This window comes from Sminthopsis crassicaudata, chromosome 1 (genome assembly GCF_048593235.1).
Source record: "Sminthopsis crassicaudata isolate SCR6 chromosome 1, ASM4859323v1, whole genome shotgun sequence".
Lineage (NCBI taxonomy): Eukaryota > Metazoa > Chordata > Mammalia > Dasyuromorphia > Dasyuridae > Sminthopsis > Sminthopsis crassicaudata.
The window spans coordinates 22,767,015-22,780,814 of NC_133617.1; the positions used below are offsets into that span (position 1 = coordinate 22,767,015).

Sequence of the window (13,800 nt, forward strand, 5' to 3'; positions counted from 1 at the left end):
TTCCTTTAAGATACAATTAGTAGGAACATCTTTTATATTCAACCTTTTGGAATTAAATCCAGAGTTAAGAAAAAATAAAGTGAGAAAAGTCAAGAGATGATTTCTAGGACTATGATTTCTTGTTTTCTCTCTGTTAAATATGTGAAAGTGGTCAGTGGAAGGACTAGAAATATCAACGCTAATAATCGGCCAAAGGAATAGAAATGTGGAAAGCAAAATTTGACAAAAGATCATTCACTATCCTCCTTTGGTGATTTCTCCCTGCTTTAAATGCTCATATCCTGAGAGGCAAAAATGTTACCTTTGTTTTCTTGTAAGAGAATAGAATGCTCCAGTATTCCCATGTGTAGTTACTGAATTAGTCATTGCAATAGCATTCCTATATAATATTTATCTAAAGAAGAAGAGGAGTTTCCTTCTTAATGTATTTTTTGGTGATTGAAAATCTCCCAAGAGCCAATGCAAGAAAGTCAGGTATGTTTTCTATTGTTTCACCAACCAAAGTTATTGGGCAAGAAACCACCAAGATGTTTTAGATTAAAATTATTCTCTATTATGCAGACAAAATCAATGGCTCCTTCCTGACAATTGGAGTAACTAGAGGACCTAAGAGTCGAGAACTCTTAATGAAGGTGTCTGGATTCCAGCCATCTACTAAGCATTAATAGGAGCCAAGTATAGTACAATAAGCTATTTTATACTATCTATACACTGAAGTCATATGCCTTCCAAAAACCATTGCCATCTAGCAGACAAAAGGCACATCAGATTTGGTTTAATGTGTAAGCACACTTGAAAATAACAAGTTCTCATTCCTGTCAGTATTCATATTTGTTGATTTTCATCCTAAAATGCTGGAGATCAAAACCATTACTATTTTTTTATTTTTGTGAAAATATTGTAGTGAAAAGTTCTTTTCTATGGAATTCCTTTCAGTGTTCTTTTTAAAAATGTCTTAGATGTCTTCTTAGAATAGAGAAGACTTTTTGTTTTTAAATACATTTTGTGTTACTTTCATTTTGAAATTACCTATATTTCCAATTGTATCTTTTTTTCCCTTCAATATCCCAGAGGGCCACATATTATGATAAAAAAATAAAAAGAGGGGCAGCTAGGTGGTGAAGTGGCTAGAGCATCAGCCCTGAAATCAGGAGGACCTGAGTTCAAATCAGATCTTAGACACTTAACACTTCCTAGCTGTGTGACCCTGGACAAGTCACTTAACCCCAATTGCCTCCGTTAAAAAATAAAAATTAAAATAAAAAAATAAAATAAAATAAAAGAAGAAAATAAAAACAATTCTGCAAAACTAATCAGCATCTTGACAAACTCAACACTAAGTGTTGTTCTATAATCATAGAGTGAAAAAAAATTTTTTTTTAATTTTCACAATTTAAAGTCCAAGTAATTGGGTAGATATTTTTGAGTATGTTTACGAGTATTAAAAACCATAGTCAAGAGTGTAGTTTGTGATTATCTCAGTTTGTGAGTGCTTTTAAGGTTTGCTTTTTACGGGGTCTTATTCAAATTCACTATGAAGTCAAGTAGAAGGAGCCCTATCTCATAAAAATTTTGAGCCTTTGTCCTGAAAGCCATTTAAATTATATCTTCATCCAGACTCTAAGCATGTCATCCCATTATCAAGTCCCTCAAAGCATGTGTAGTTCACTGTGGAAATGGAGATGTTCGTGATAACGGAACAACATTCCAGCCTTGTGTTGCAATAGGTGCCGGGTATCTGTGTTCAACCTCCACTGCACTGATTTGTTCTTACCTCTCTACATTCCTGTGATAGTGACCTTGGGACCTCAAAGCCTGTGCCAAGAGATCACAAGCTTTGGCAGGCAGGCCTTACCAAACAGGAAAGGGGATGATTATGGGCAAGGTGATGAGCTGGCCAGGTTCTGAGAACTCATCACTTCTTGGTTGGCTACCAAGTGATGAATACTTTAAGCCAGCAATTTATGGAGATGGTGGAAAGGTTGCAGTTGTTTTGGGGGAAGGGAATGGCCACCCACACTCATGAAATCACAGATGTGTGGATGATTCAGATCAGAAAATAATAACATGGCACTTTAAAGTTCACGAAGCACCCTACAAATATTATCTCATTTGAGCCTCACAACAATGCTGGAAGTGAGTGATTATTATTATTATTTCTATCTTACAGATGAGAAAATTGAGGTAAACTGAGATTAAATGACTTGCCCAAGGCCATACAACACAAATATCTGAGGCCAAATTTGCACTTAGATCTTTCTGACTCCAGACCCAGTGCTTTATCCACTGTGCCCCCCCAGTTACCCAAAAGATCAATCATAACCCAATAGCTCCTTCTTCACTCATTTCAGTTCAGCACGCATTTATTAAGCTTCAACCACGTATAGTGGGGAGACAAAGAAAAAAATGAGTCTCTGCCATTAAGTAACTTATAATTTATATCATGTATATAGATAAGTAATATATGTCTACATATATCGGATATAGATGCAGTATATATGTGTGTATACACATATAGATATATGACAAATATGAATACTGACAGGCAATGGGAATAAAAAAATATATATATATACACATAGATGTATATATAAGTATATATACATATATACATATAGATGTATATATAGGTATATGTATATATACATATGTGTATATGTAGGTGTATATATATATATATATATGTATGTATGCACGTGTGAAGTAGGATAAATGAACATTGCGTTATCACCAATGGGGCTCAAAGCAGGCATCTTTCACTTAAGCTGAACCTTGAAAGTAATTCTCTGAAGCAGAAATGTGGAAAGGAAGGTTCTCAGGCATAGGATGTCTGTGCAAAAGAATAGAGATGGGAACTGGCTCCAAGATAACATCATTTAAGCCAGTACATTAACAGTGTATGTGACAGACAAGTAGCAGCCAATTAGCAAGCATCTGTTAAATACTGTTAGCTTATTCATTCTTAGAAGTGGGGGTGGGCTAGACTGCAGGGTGGTGGTGGTGGAGATAAACCCAGTTTCAGGCTCCATTAGGAAAAATATCATCAACGATTAGGAGATTACCATCTCTGGTCAATAAATAAATAACCAGTAATAGGCATTTATTTGCAAATAATTTAACCAGGATTAGGGATCTAAGTTTGTGACAATAATGAAATCATGCTCCCTAGTTTCATACCTGCAAAATATGCTATTTTGTTATGTGAAATGAAGACACTAGTCCAAGTAAGTGTTCTTGACTGGAGACTGTTGACTTGAAAAAATGTCCTATGTATGATCGGTTTGCTTTGTAGTCCTATATATCTTTTATTTTATGGATTTAAAAAAATTTTTTTCTGCGAAAAGAATCCATAGGCTTCACTTTGGGGAGAAGATGGGCAATATATGGAGTAGTATTCGGTTCAGGGCATTGCTTTTTAGGAAGGTCATTGGGAAGTTCTAGGACTTACAAAGGAAAACCTTCAAGACTGAAAGGATCTCATATACTTGCCAGGAAGAGAAGATGAAGAAACAGGGAGAAAGAACCTAGAGAAAGAAGTTTCAGGGCAAATATCATCCCTTGACAGCTAAGTGCTTCCAGAATGCAGAAAGCTATTGTGTACATCATCCCTGTTCCTATTAGCCTCAGAAGGTTAAGATCATTTTTTAAACTATAATGAGAACCGTAGATTTAGAGCTAGAAGGGACTCTGTGGGTCATTTAATCTGATCCTCTCATTTTACAACTGAGATCCAAAGAGGGGAAATAGCTTACCCAGGCCCCCCAGGGAGTCAGTGCCAGAGCTGGGAGTTTAGGGCTTCTGACTCCCAATGGGGCCCTCTTGCCAATGCCTACTACCCTTTCTTCTCTCCCCCCTGCACATGTGAAACTCTATCTTTTCACCTACTGTCAGCTGTTTTGCTCCAGTTTGAGGATAGAGTGAACCTTTTTTCCCTGCTTGTGCTCTTGAGCCCATCCTCTCCCAGATCCCTAGGAATGAGGTTCATTGATTGTTGTCTCCTTCTCCCTGGGAGGTCCAGTCCCATCTCCCCATCTCTATCCCCTCACCCCTCTGCTTTTCACCTTCTTCCATTCTATTGGCTCCTTCCCTGCTACTTCTTTACTCTTTTTTTTTTTTTTTTTTTTGGCTGAGGCAATTGGGATTAAGTGACTTGCCCAAGGTCACCCAGCTAGGAAGTGTTACATATCTGAAGGTCAAATTTGAACTCAGATCCTCCTGACTTCAGGGCTTGGTGGTCCATCCACTACACCACCTAGCTGCCCTTTCCCTGCTACTTCTTATCTTGTCTAGAGGCTAGTGCTGGAGTTCTTAATATTTTGGTGTCCAGACCCCTTTGACAATCTGGTGAAGTCTAGGGATCTTTTTTCAGAAAAAAATATTTTTAAATCCAAAAAATAAAATGTTTATGGGACTACAAAGCAAATCAAAGACATATAGTGACATTTTTTAAAGTCAACAATCTCCATTTCCTTGGACCAGTCTCTTCATTTAAATAATAAAATATCATATTTTGCAGTTGTGAGGCTAAGGAAGATGATTTCATTATTGTCAAAGACTTGTACCCCTAATCCTGGTTAACCTACTTGCAATACGTGCATTTATTGAGCACCAGAAAAATCCTAAAGAGAAAATTAAAGCCCTTCAAGAACTTTCTGATTCTAGATAGGACCATGGGGGAGGGGTCATTCCTTATAGATTACTTTCATTGTCTTATATAACAACACCTGCTTCCTCTTCTCATCATTTTCATTGCTGTTTTTGAGGAAGATCGAGACAAGACTACAAGTCTAGACTATGGCTTAGTGGACTCTTGGTTTCATAATAATAAGGAATCTTTCCAAGCACATATTTGGCAAGGTGTATGGTTTCGGTCCTTCATTTTAATAGCCTGGATTTAGATTGGAAATATCTCCGGAATATCTAAAATGTGCATAGGTTCACCAAAGATATTTGCCACTCATGGAGAATGCTCAAGTAGAGTCCAAATGAAAAAGGAATTCCTTATGGATGCTGAGGTCTTCCAGTTGTTCAGGTTTGTAGATGTCTTTATGAGCTTTGTACTGCCCAACCTCCTCATTAAGCTCCAAAGGCTACAAATAGAATGCTAGATCTCTGAAGAACCAAACTTGAAAGTCACCCAACGTACAATACTTACTCTTGGTGGGTGCAAGTAGGCTGTTGCATGTTGTCATTGGTATTACCAATAATAATAACAACAACAACACTAACAATAATAACTAACATTTTAATAGTGCTTTAAGGTTTGCAAAGAACTTTACGAAGAGGATGTCATTTTCCAATCTTGAAGGATAGGTGCTATCATTATCCCTGTTCCACAGAAAGGAAATCAAATCAAACAAAGATGAAGTGACTTGTTTTGAATTCATTCTTTTGATTCATTCTAGCTCTCTATCCACTGTAGATGCCCCTATTACACAGTGAAGATGATGCACTGCCACTTAATGTTAAGAAACCTAAACAAAAACCTCCACTTATGGGAGGATAGTATCTAAATTGTTACTCAGAATAACTGAATATGGCTTCAGATTTAATCTAAAGGTACAGAATGTGTTTGCGGCTTGCACAGTTCTGTAATCTTCACTTAAAACCTGAGGATTCTATGCTGAGATCTAGATTCTGTTTTAGATTGGGCCCCCACTGGAATTGTAGGTGGCAGAAATCTCCCACATTGTACTTTTTTGTAATGCTCAGAATCTTAATGATCATACTTTGAAAGATATCAATTTTATTTCTTTGCTTTGTTAATAGAGGAAGGAATACTTTTCATTTGAATATCCATGTGGAACTCCTCTCATTAAACATGTAGATGTTATAATTCTTGAATAATGAGAATAATTTGAATTTGTGGGAATTCTTGACCATAGATAGCAGCAATCAAAGCAGAATACTTGATTTAATGAAACTTTTTTTTTTAAGTGATGGGGATTAGGACCATGATTTTCTGTTTATGTAAAACTCTGTCCTTGTATATAAAGTAGCCAGAATTCTATGGCACAGGAAAGTTACCTCTTCCCTACCATTCCCAGTTAGTATGCATCAGACACAGAATTTGATTGACTCTCTCTCATCTTGACCCCAGCCAAGTCCTCTGAACACTGTCACACTACTTCTGTATTATGTCATGATAATAGTCATTATTATGACTAAATAAGTATAATACATATCACATCAACGCATCAGAGAGCTGCAGAGCAAAGTTATGTGATATCTAAAGGGAAAGGACCTGAGCAAAGAATGAATTTGAATAGGCTTTCCTGAGGAGACAGCATATCAGCTGGACTACAAATGATGGATGGAAGGGATTTGACATGCCATTTGGGAGAGAGAGAACCAGTACCTTTAGTCACTTAAAGTTTAGGGGCTGTTAACACATCAAATGGACCATGGTATTTATTTTTTCAATCGTGTCCAAGCCAATTGGGGTTTTCTTGGCAAAGCTACTGGAGGGATTTACCATTTCTTTCTCCAGCTCATTTTACAGACGAGGAAACTTAGGCAAGCAGGGTGAAGTGACTTGCCCAGGATCATATGGCTAGTATGTGTCTCAGGTCAGATTTGAGCTCAGAAAGAACTAAATCTAGGCCTGGTGCTCTATCCATTGGCCACCCAGGACAAGGATTTATTTGAAACAAAAGAAATTTGTTCTTCTGCTATCCCTTTGCTACAAGTCCTACCAGCAAGCAGTATATTTAAATTTGTGGGTTGTACAAATAATTACCATAGGCCCAGTCTTTGAATTGAGAAGTAATCCTTGGAGTGAACTATTCATTTTACTGATTGAAAAATGGAGATGTGAAGATATGTCTTTATTTGGGCCATAAGCTTGAAGTAATAATGAAACCAGTTTCCCTGGAGTGACCTTTGAGTCCTTGAGTGTTTGGAATTTGTTTTTGTTTACTTAGTTGGGTGGTGTTTTTGTAGAAAGAGCATTGGCTCTGACTCTTCAAGCTTGGGAGACTATTTTCCTTGTTTAGGAGGGACACTCAAAGTCAAGTTCTCCTGGGCTAAGCTTTGCCTTTCTATCTGGAAGTGGTTGTCCAATTGACTTAGAGGCCAAGACTCTTTCTTGTGTCTAAGACTCAAATCTTTCGGAAGGAGATTTCTTCTTTGGTTAAAATAGCTCAGACATAAACTCATTAGCAAAAGCTAAATCTTCAAATATTCAGTAGCAGAGTGGATGAACTTTTTTTTTTTTTTTAAAAACCTTTGTTTGCTGGCTAAAACTGAACTTTTTTCTATCAAATGAAATGAAACCAAATTCTAGGCAAGAGTGTGGCTTATTTGCATACTCTTCTTGCTGGTTTTACATTTTCTCTTTCAGCAGTATTTGCATTTACTTCATTTTTCTTTTGTGGGACACTGCTTATTCACAGCCACTATACCTATGTCTTGGCCACTTGCCACTTATGTTATCTTAGGCAACATCTTCATCTATGAAAGGAGTGTTAACCTAGATAGATCTAGTGTCTCTTCCAACTTAAAATCTCTAGGATATCTCTGTTCTATGAGGAAGCCAAATGCCAAATTAACCTGTGAAGGAAGTAGCATGGGATGAGTTTGGCTGCAAGGGGCCTAAATTCAAATCTTGACTTGGTGCCTCTGTGTTCTTGGGTACTTTAGCCACTGTTGACTTTGGTGTTGTCCTATGTAAATAGCAGAGTGGATGATCTTGAAGAACCCTTCCAGCTATAACTCCTTGCCCACAATAATCTTTTAATTTGAGTGCTACTACAAAGAGAAGGATTAACCATTATTCAAATAATGGTTAAGCTGGATAACTCTAAGGTTCCCTTCTGACCCTCAGCTTCTGTCAAAGTTTGGTAGAGTGGAAGAGAATAATATTCATTAGGATAGATTCAAATAAAAATAATTGACACACTCTTTTGAAATCAGTCATTAATGAAATCAAAATCAAAACTAAAACACGCGTAGTACCCCCTAAATATTTTTGAGAGGTAATTGGAGTTACACAGCTTGGACTAGGATGTTAAGTGTCAGAGGCCATATTTGAAATCAGGTCCTCCTGATTCCTGGGCTGTTGCTCCATCCACCTAGCCATCTAGCTGCAATATTTTTCCACCTGCAAGTATCTTTTTGTTTGTTTGTTTGTTTGCTTTTTATTTACAGGATATATGCATGGGTAATTTTTCAGCATTGACTATTACAAAACCTTTTGTTCCAATTTTTCCCCTCCTTCCCCCACCCCTTCCCCAAGATGGCAAGTTGACCAATACATGTTAAATATGTTAAAGCATAAGTTAAATACAATATATGTATACATGTCCAAACAATTATTTTGCTGCACAAGAAGAATAGGATTTTGAAATAGTGTACCATTAACCTGTGAAGGAAATCAGAAATACAGGCGGACAAAAATAGAGGGATTGGGAATTCTATGAAATGGCTCATACTCATTTCCCAGAGTTCTTTCACTGGGTGTAGCTGCAATATTTTTTTTAACAGGATAGTACTGACCCTGAAAATGGGACAAAGTCCCAATGTTAATTTAGGGTTTATTATCATTTTATCATAGTAAAAAATAATTGGAAATGGGGCAGATAGATGGCACAGCGGATAGAGCACTGGCCCTGACATCAGGAGGACCTGAGTTTAAATGTGGTCTCAGACACTTAATATGCCCTCGCTGTGTGTGATCCCAAGCAAGTCACTTTGCCTCTCCAGAAAAAAAAAAAAAAGTAATTGGCAGGACCTGTTTAAATTGGTCATTATTTTAAAATTAAAATTAAAATTGGAATAAATATAGTGCCTCTAAATACATGTGTATTTTTTTAATAAGACACCCATGTTGACCCCTAAAATGGGCAAATCAAATTTCTGATGTTAATTTGAGGCTAGCTCTTAGTTGTATGGATGAGTGTGTTTTAAATATTTTAAAACCAGAATTGTAAGAATTTAGTCACTTGTGACTCATGGTGAGTTTTCCCTTTTCCCTAATGAAACATATGTCACGGTATCACGGACGGTTTTTTGAGGGAAAGAGAAATTAAGCACAGAGAACTCTGATTTGACATGTTATGTGCTGGCAAGGAATTTGAATTTTTAGCCTGAGTGTAAGTGAAAAGTTTGAGTGTCTGTGGTGCTGACCTTGCAGTCCATTCTAGTGGCAAGCTCTGCACTTAGCTGCTTGAATTTCTATATACATATATATGTGTTTGTGTGTATATATATATGTATATACATATACATATATAATATTTTATAATATGTACACACAGATCTGATATGTTTATATGTGTATATACAGATATATACATATATGTGTTCATATATAAATATCCATATATGTATACATAGATATACATACGTGTATATACAGATATATACATATATGTGTGCATATATAAATATAGATATTCATATATGTATATACATGTATGTATATTTATGCACTAATATAGATATACATATGTGTGTATATTTTTTTCTTAACCTCTTTTTAGGGAAGGCTTTTTTTTCTTTTTAAAAAATACATAAACACATTAGCATCAAGGCATTTTGCAAAGACTAATGAACTTCCAGGAATCATGTTTTCTAGTGCTTGGGTCAACTAGGCATTCTGTTGTTAGCTCTCATTCTGTGCTTTGTTGCCACTCTGGGTAGAGAGTTTTGTTTGTTTGGTTTTTGGCTAATAGTATTTACTAAAGTGCTACTATTATTTCTAAAGTAATTCTTTGTTAGTCCAATTTAAAGCCAGTACTTCCTAGCCATCTAGAGAAAATGATTTGACTTGGGTCAGCCTTAAATCTCCTTTAGTTGGTTGGTGTAGGAAAGGCAAGATGAGAGGCCCATAGGCACTTGCACCTGTGGGAACCAATGGGAGTGGAGGTAACAGGAAATACTTAAGCTTGCAATGCTGATAGAAAAGTACTGTTCTCTGTGGGTGCTGTTTTTATCAGTAGTTCCTTATAAGGGTTATAGAAGAGTTCCTTGTGGAGTTTGTCTGGGTTTTTGGGTTTTTTTCTTTTGGTTTGGTTTGGTTTTGTATTTTTTTGGGGCGGTGTTTAATGGGAAATCATTTACCAGTTTGACGAGTGGCCCCGAGAGCAGCTATTTCAATTCCCTTCAGTGCCAAAGAACTGGTGAGTTATCCTTTCAATTTGACTTCTCTGTCTCCTTTCTAACATTTCTTCATTGGAAATGTAATTCATTTTTTTTAAACCAAGTAAATATGTTTGTCCTTAATGGTAAGATGTTCGAACTAGTGTTCCCATTGCTGTGGCCCTGATCTAGGTTATTTTCAATACCAGTTACATTTAACAAATTTTCTTCAGTAGAGACTTTCTTTGAACAAGCTTGATTTTCTGTGAGGACTGGAGAATGAGGAGATGAATAATGGCATTTTAGTGAGAGGGGGAATTTTTCTTTCTAGGATGTCTAAATTTTAAGACTTAATTTTCAAAGCCATTTATTTAAGTCCTCTCTATGACCAGGAAGTAGTCTCTTTGACACTCATTCGGAAAACTAAGCATTTGTAATAACTTCCTTTCTCTGAGTGAAGATGCTTGGTCGCATGTGTTCATTCTTGCAACTCAAAACTGAGTCAGATTTTATACTGCGTTAATGAAGAAGAGACTCCCTTCCCCAGTCTCCCCCCTGCCCCCATTTCTTTCTGAGAAAGTAATTTCTAGATAGATTTTATTGGCTATATTTAGCAAAATATTGGGAAGCCTGATGTCTACCATCCTTTGAATTAAAAAAGAATATACATATATGGAACAATCTGAAGTAAGTAATTATTTTATCTTTTCTGTTTAAGACTTCAATCTGATTGAGGGATGAGTCATGTCTTAACATTACTACTGAATAAGAGCAATTGAGTTTTCCATTTATTGAGTTTCGGGTTAGTTATGCCCTGAACGTCAAAGTCCAGCTGTGAGCAATTATTTAAATGTATATCTTCCTCATATTTCTTTATTCTTCCTATCCAGATAGCACTTTTTGGAGGGTAAAATCTGATTTCTGCCCACTTTTGTTTTATTTGTATAAAAAGAGTAAATTGTGTATCATAAACTGAACTTTGCAATTTCATCAAAAAAAAAAAGGTTAGAATAAAAGTTTTAATGCATTAAAGAATGTTGCTATAAAAGAGCCCAGTTTATGTTACTGGAAAATATTTGTACTTCGTATGATAACTTTGATGAGAGGACTTTAAAACCTACTGATTAAGCAAAGCTTTATTGGAACATTTCTCTTAATACCAGTATGCGGCATTTTTTAACCCTGATATCCTGTAAAATATTTTGCAGTGGTTCATTGTGTTGTACTTCTTTTATAGAAAGGGTTACTGTGACCCCCAAAAAAAAAAAAAAAGAGAGAGAGAGAGAATGGAATGATTTTCTAAAGTAATATCAAATTAAACGGCAGGGACAGCCATCTAAACCTGTGATAGAAGTAGGGAGACACATTTACTTGTCGCAGCATAATCTTTGTATTGTGATTTTGTTGTTATTGTTGTTTTTCAGCACACTAATAGCAATTGGTATTGGGATAAAGAAAGATCCCAGGAAAACCTGGGATCAAATCCTACATCTAACATATAATGGATGAGTGTCTTTCCTCTTTAGAGGATTGTAGATTACAGCAAAAGTACTGACCTTCAGTTGGTGCCGGGAGATTATTCATCTGGGTGATTCCCTATGCCAGTGAAATAATATGTCCATCTCTTAGTACCTCCTACCAGTCTCCTACTACCAAATATTCCAATAAAGAGTAATAATCAAAAAACATTTTTAAAGGTCTGCTATGTGCCAGGCACTATATTAAGGGATAGAGATATAAAGAAAAACAAAAAAACAGTATCTACTTTGAAGGAATTTAATGAGAGAGAACCTGCAAGTGTACAAAAATAAGGTAGAAAAGCCAGGATTTTTCAATTCCAAGTTTTTTCACAGTGTGGATGTTAAACAGTAAACCTCTAAATAGTTTACAAATGTTAAAAAAAAACCTTCTAATAAATATTCTAAATAAATGAAAATAGTTTACCTTTTTAATTTGGTACCTAGAAAAGGAAATTTGCTAATATCATAGAAATAGATGGTGGATTGGTTTTGCCCATTTTGAGATTTCACATGACAGGAGCATGAAGTATAATTCTCCTTACAAAAACATTTTCACTCAAGAAACTTTTACAACTGATTTGTGGCGTTTGTTCCAAGGACACAGGGAGAGGAAGTTAAAACCCTTTCATATTTATATCTTTGAGATGTAATGTCTTCTCAGTTGTTTTCCTCTTTTTTCATAGTCTCTGTGCACATTTTCTTGAGGTTTATGAAAGACTTTTAAAAACAGAAATTAGCTGAAGCACTCACTTCATAGATGAGAGGCATCTATCATAGGAGTATCTCTTTCAGTTTTATATTACCAACGTAGACCTAACTAGAAGTTGGTTTGAAACTGTTTGTGGAGAAGCCAAGTGTTGATGCTTTTATAGTGCCGAGGGACTTCCCAGAAATAGCCATTACTGTTGCTTTGTAGGATGGCTGAAGTAAGGGGAGAGGTAAAGATCCTATTGACTGAAAAGGGTTTAGAGTATCCTCATCCAAATTGCATACTTCTCAGCTTTAAGTAAATTGAACCATTTTCTTCTATACCCTCCACAAATCTGTGGGCCGCTTCACAGAGCCTCACTGAAACATGGGTAATCAAGATTTGACAGGTCCTCTGTTTCACAAGTTGACTGTGACCAAGCTCAATCTAGATGGTTCTCAAAGTTTGGAGATTGGACCATATTGAACAGTAGAGGGAATCTTTGCCCAACCTCTGAGGCCATATGTCAGCATAGACTACATGTGTTTCCTAAACCAAACTGGGAAGGGAGAGGATCCATTCATTTCAATTGTAAATGGACAAATCCCCCCTTTTTTTTTTTTTTTTTTTTTTTTTACTAATTAAAAGTACTTTAAATAAGAAGGTTTCAATTATTTACGTAAATCATGCATATTATGTTGTTCCTGGAGACAAATTTGTGGCCCTGGATTGTTCTGGTTTCAGGTTGAAAGTGAGCTTCTTGGTGTTGCAACATAAAAGGAAGTTTAATGGAGGAAATACAGTATTTCTGCCCAGATGCTCAAAGAGGGAATTACAGCATGTAGTTATTATTAGAAATTTCAGTTCTTCTGAATGTGTTTGATAAGAAGAGAAGTAGAGGGGCTGGTTTCCATTTTAGGATCATAAGACCCTCTCTGGTCATTGCCAGGCATATAGTAAGTTTTTAATAAAGGCTTTTTGCAATTAATTGTGGGCTTTTCCACTCAAGTTAAAGTTTTTTTTTTTTTTTTTTTGTTTTTTTATGTAGGCTTCCATTGAGTAGGAATTAGAATATGGCCACCCATCTATCCTATAGGACCCGGGACAACCCAAACTAGTTATGGTTCTGATGTTTTAATATTTCAAGAGTATTCTTTTTTTCAAATATCACTAATATCCATAAGCATTGAGAAAGAGAGATTATAGGAAAACTGTTAACTCTAATAAATTTTGGAAGGCACAAAGCCTCTTTCTTAATTCCCAAGTATCAGACCTCTTTAGAAGGGAAGTCTCTAGAAAGAAAGCCCCTTCAATTCTAAATCTGTGACCTTATTCACTGTCTATGTGATAGCAACACATATCATTTTACCTCTTTCAACCTCAGTTTCCTCATTTGTAAAAATAAGGGGGGTCAATCTTAATTGCTTCTCAGGGCCCTTCCATTTCTGAGGCTATGATCCTATAACTCTACAATTATCCTATAACGCTACAATTTTCCTAGTTAGTTGTATT

At 36.0% G+C, this 13,800-nt stretch overlaps 1 protein-coding gene across 6 annotated transcripts in view; it reads left to right on the forward strand.

Moving 5' to 3' along the window:
- Positions 1-13,800, forward strand: part of TAOK3 (TAO kinase 3) — a 233,799-nt gene that overhangs the window by 7,244 nt on the left and 212,755 nt on the right. For 2 of the 6 annotated variants that reach the window (XM_074296636.1, XM_074296618.1), the window contains exon 1: positions 9,909-10,121. The exons of 2 other annotated variants lie outside the window; for them this stretch is intronic. The gene's annotated coding sequence lies outside the window, so the exon portion shown is untranslated. Of the gene's footprint in view, positions 1-6,204; positions 6,408-9,908; positions 10,122-10,648; positions 10,768-13,800 lie in introns of those variants that run through there. 2 more of the 6 variants (XM_074296646.1, XM_074296653.1) reach the window with 2 other exon arrangements.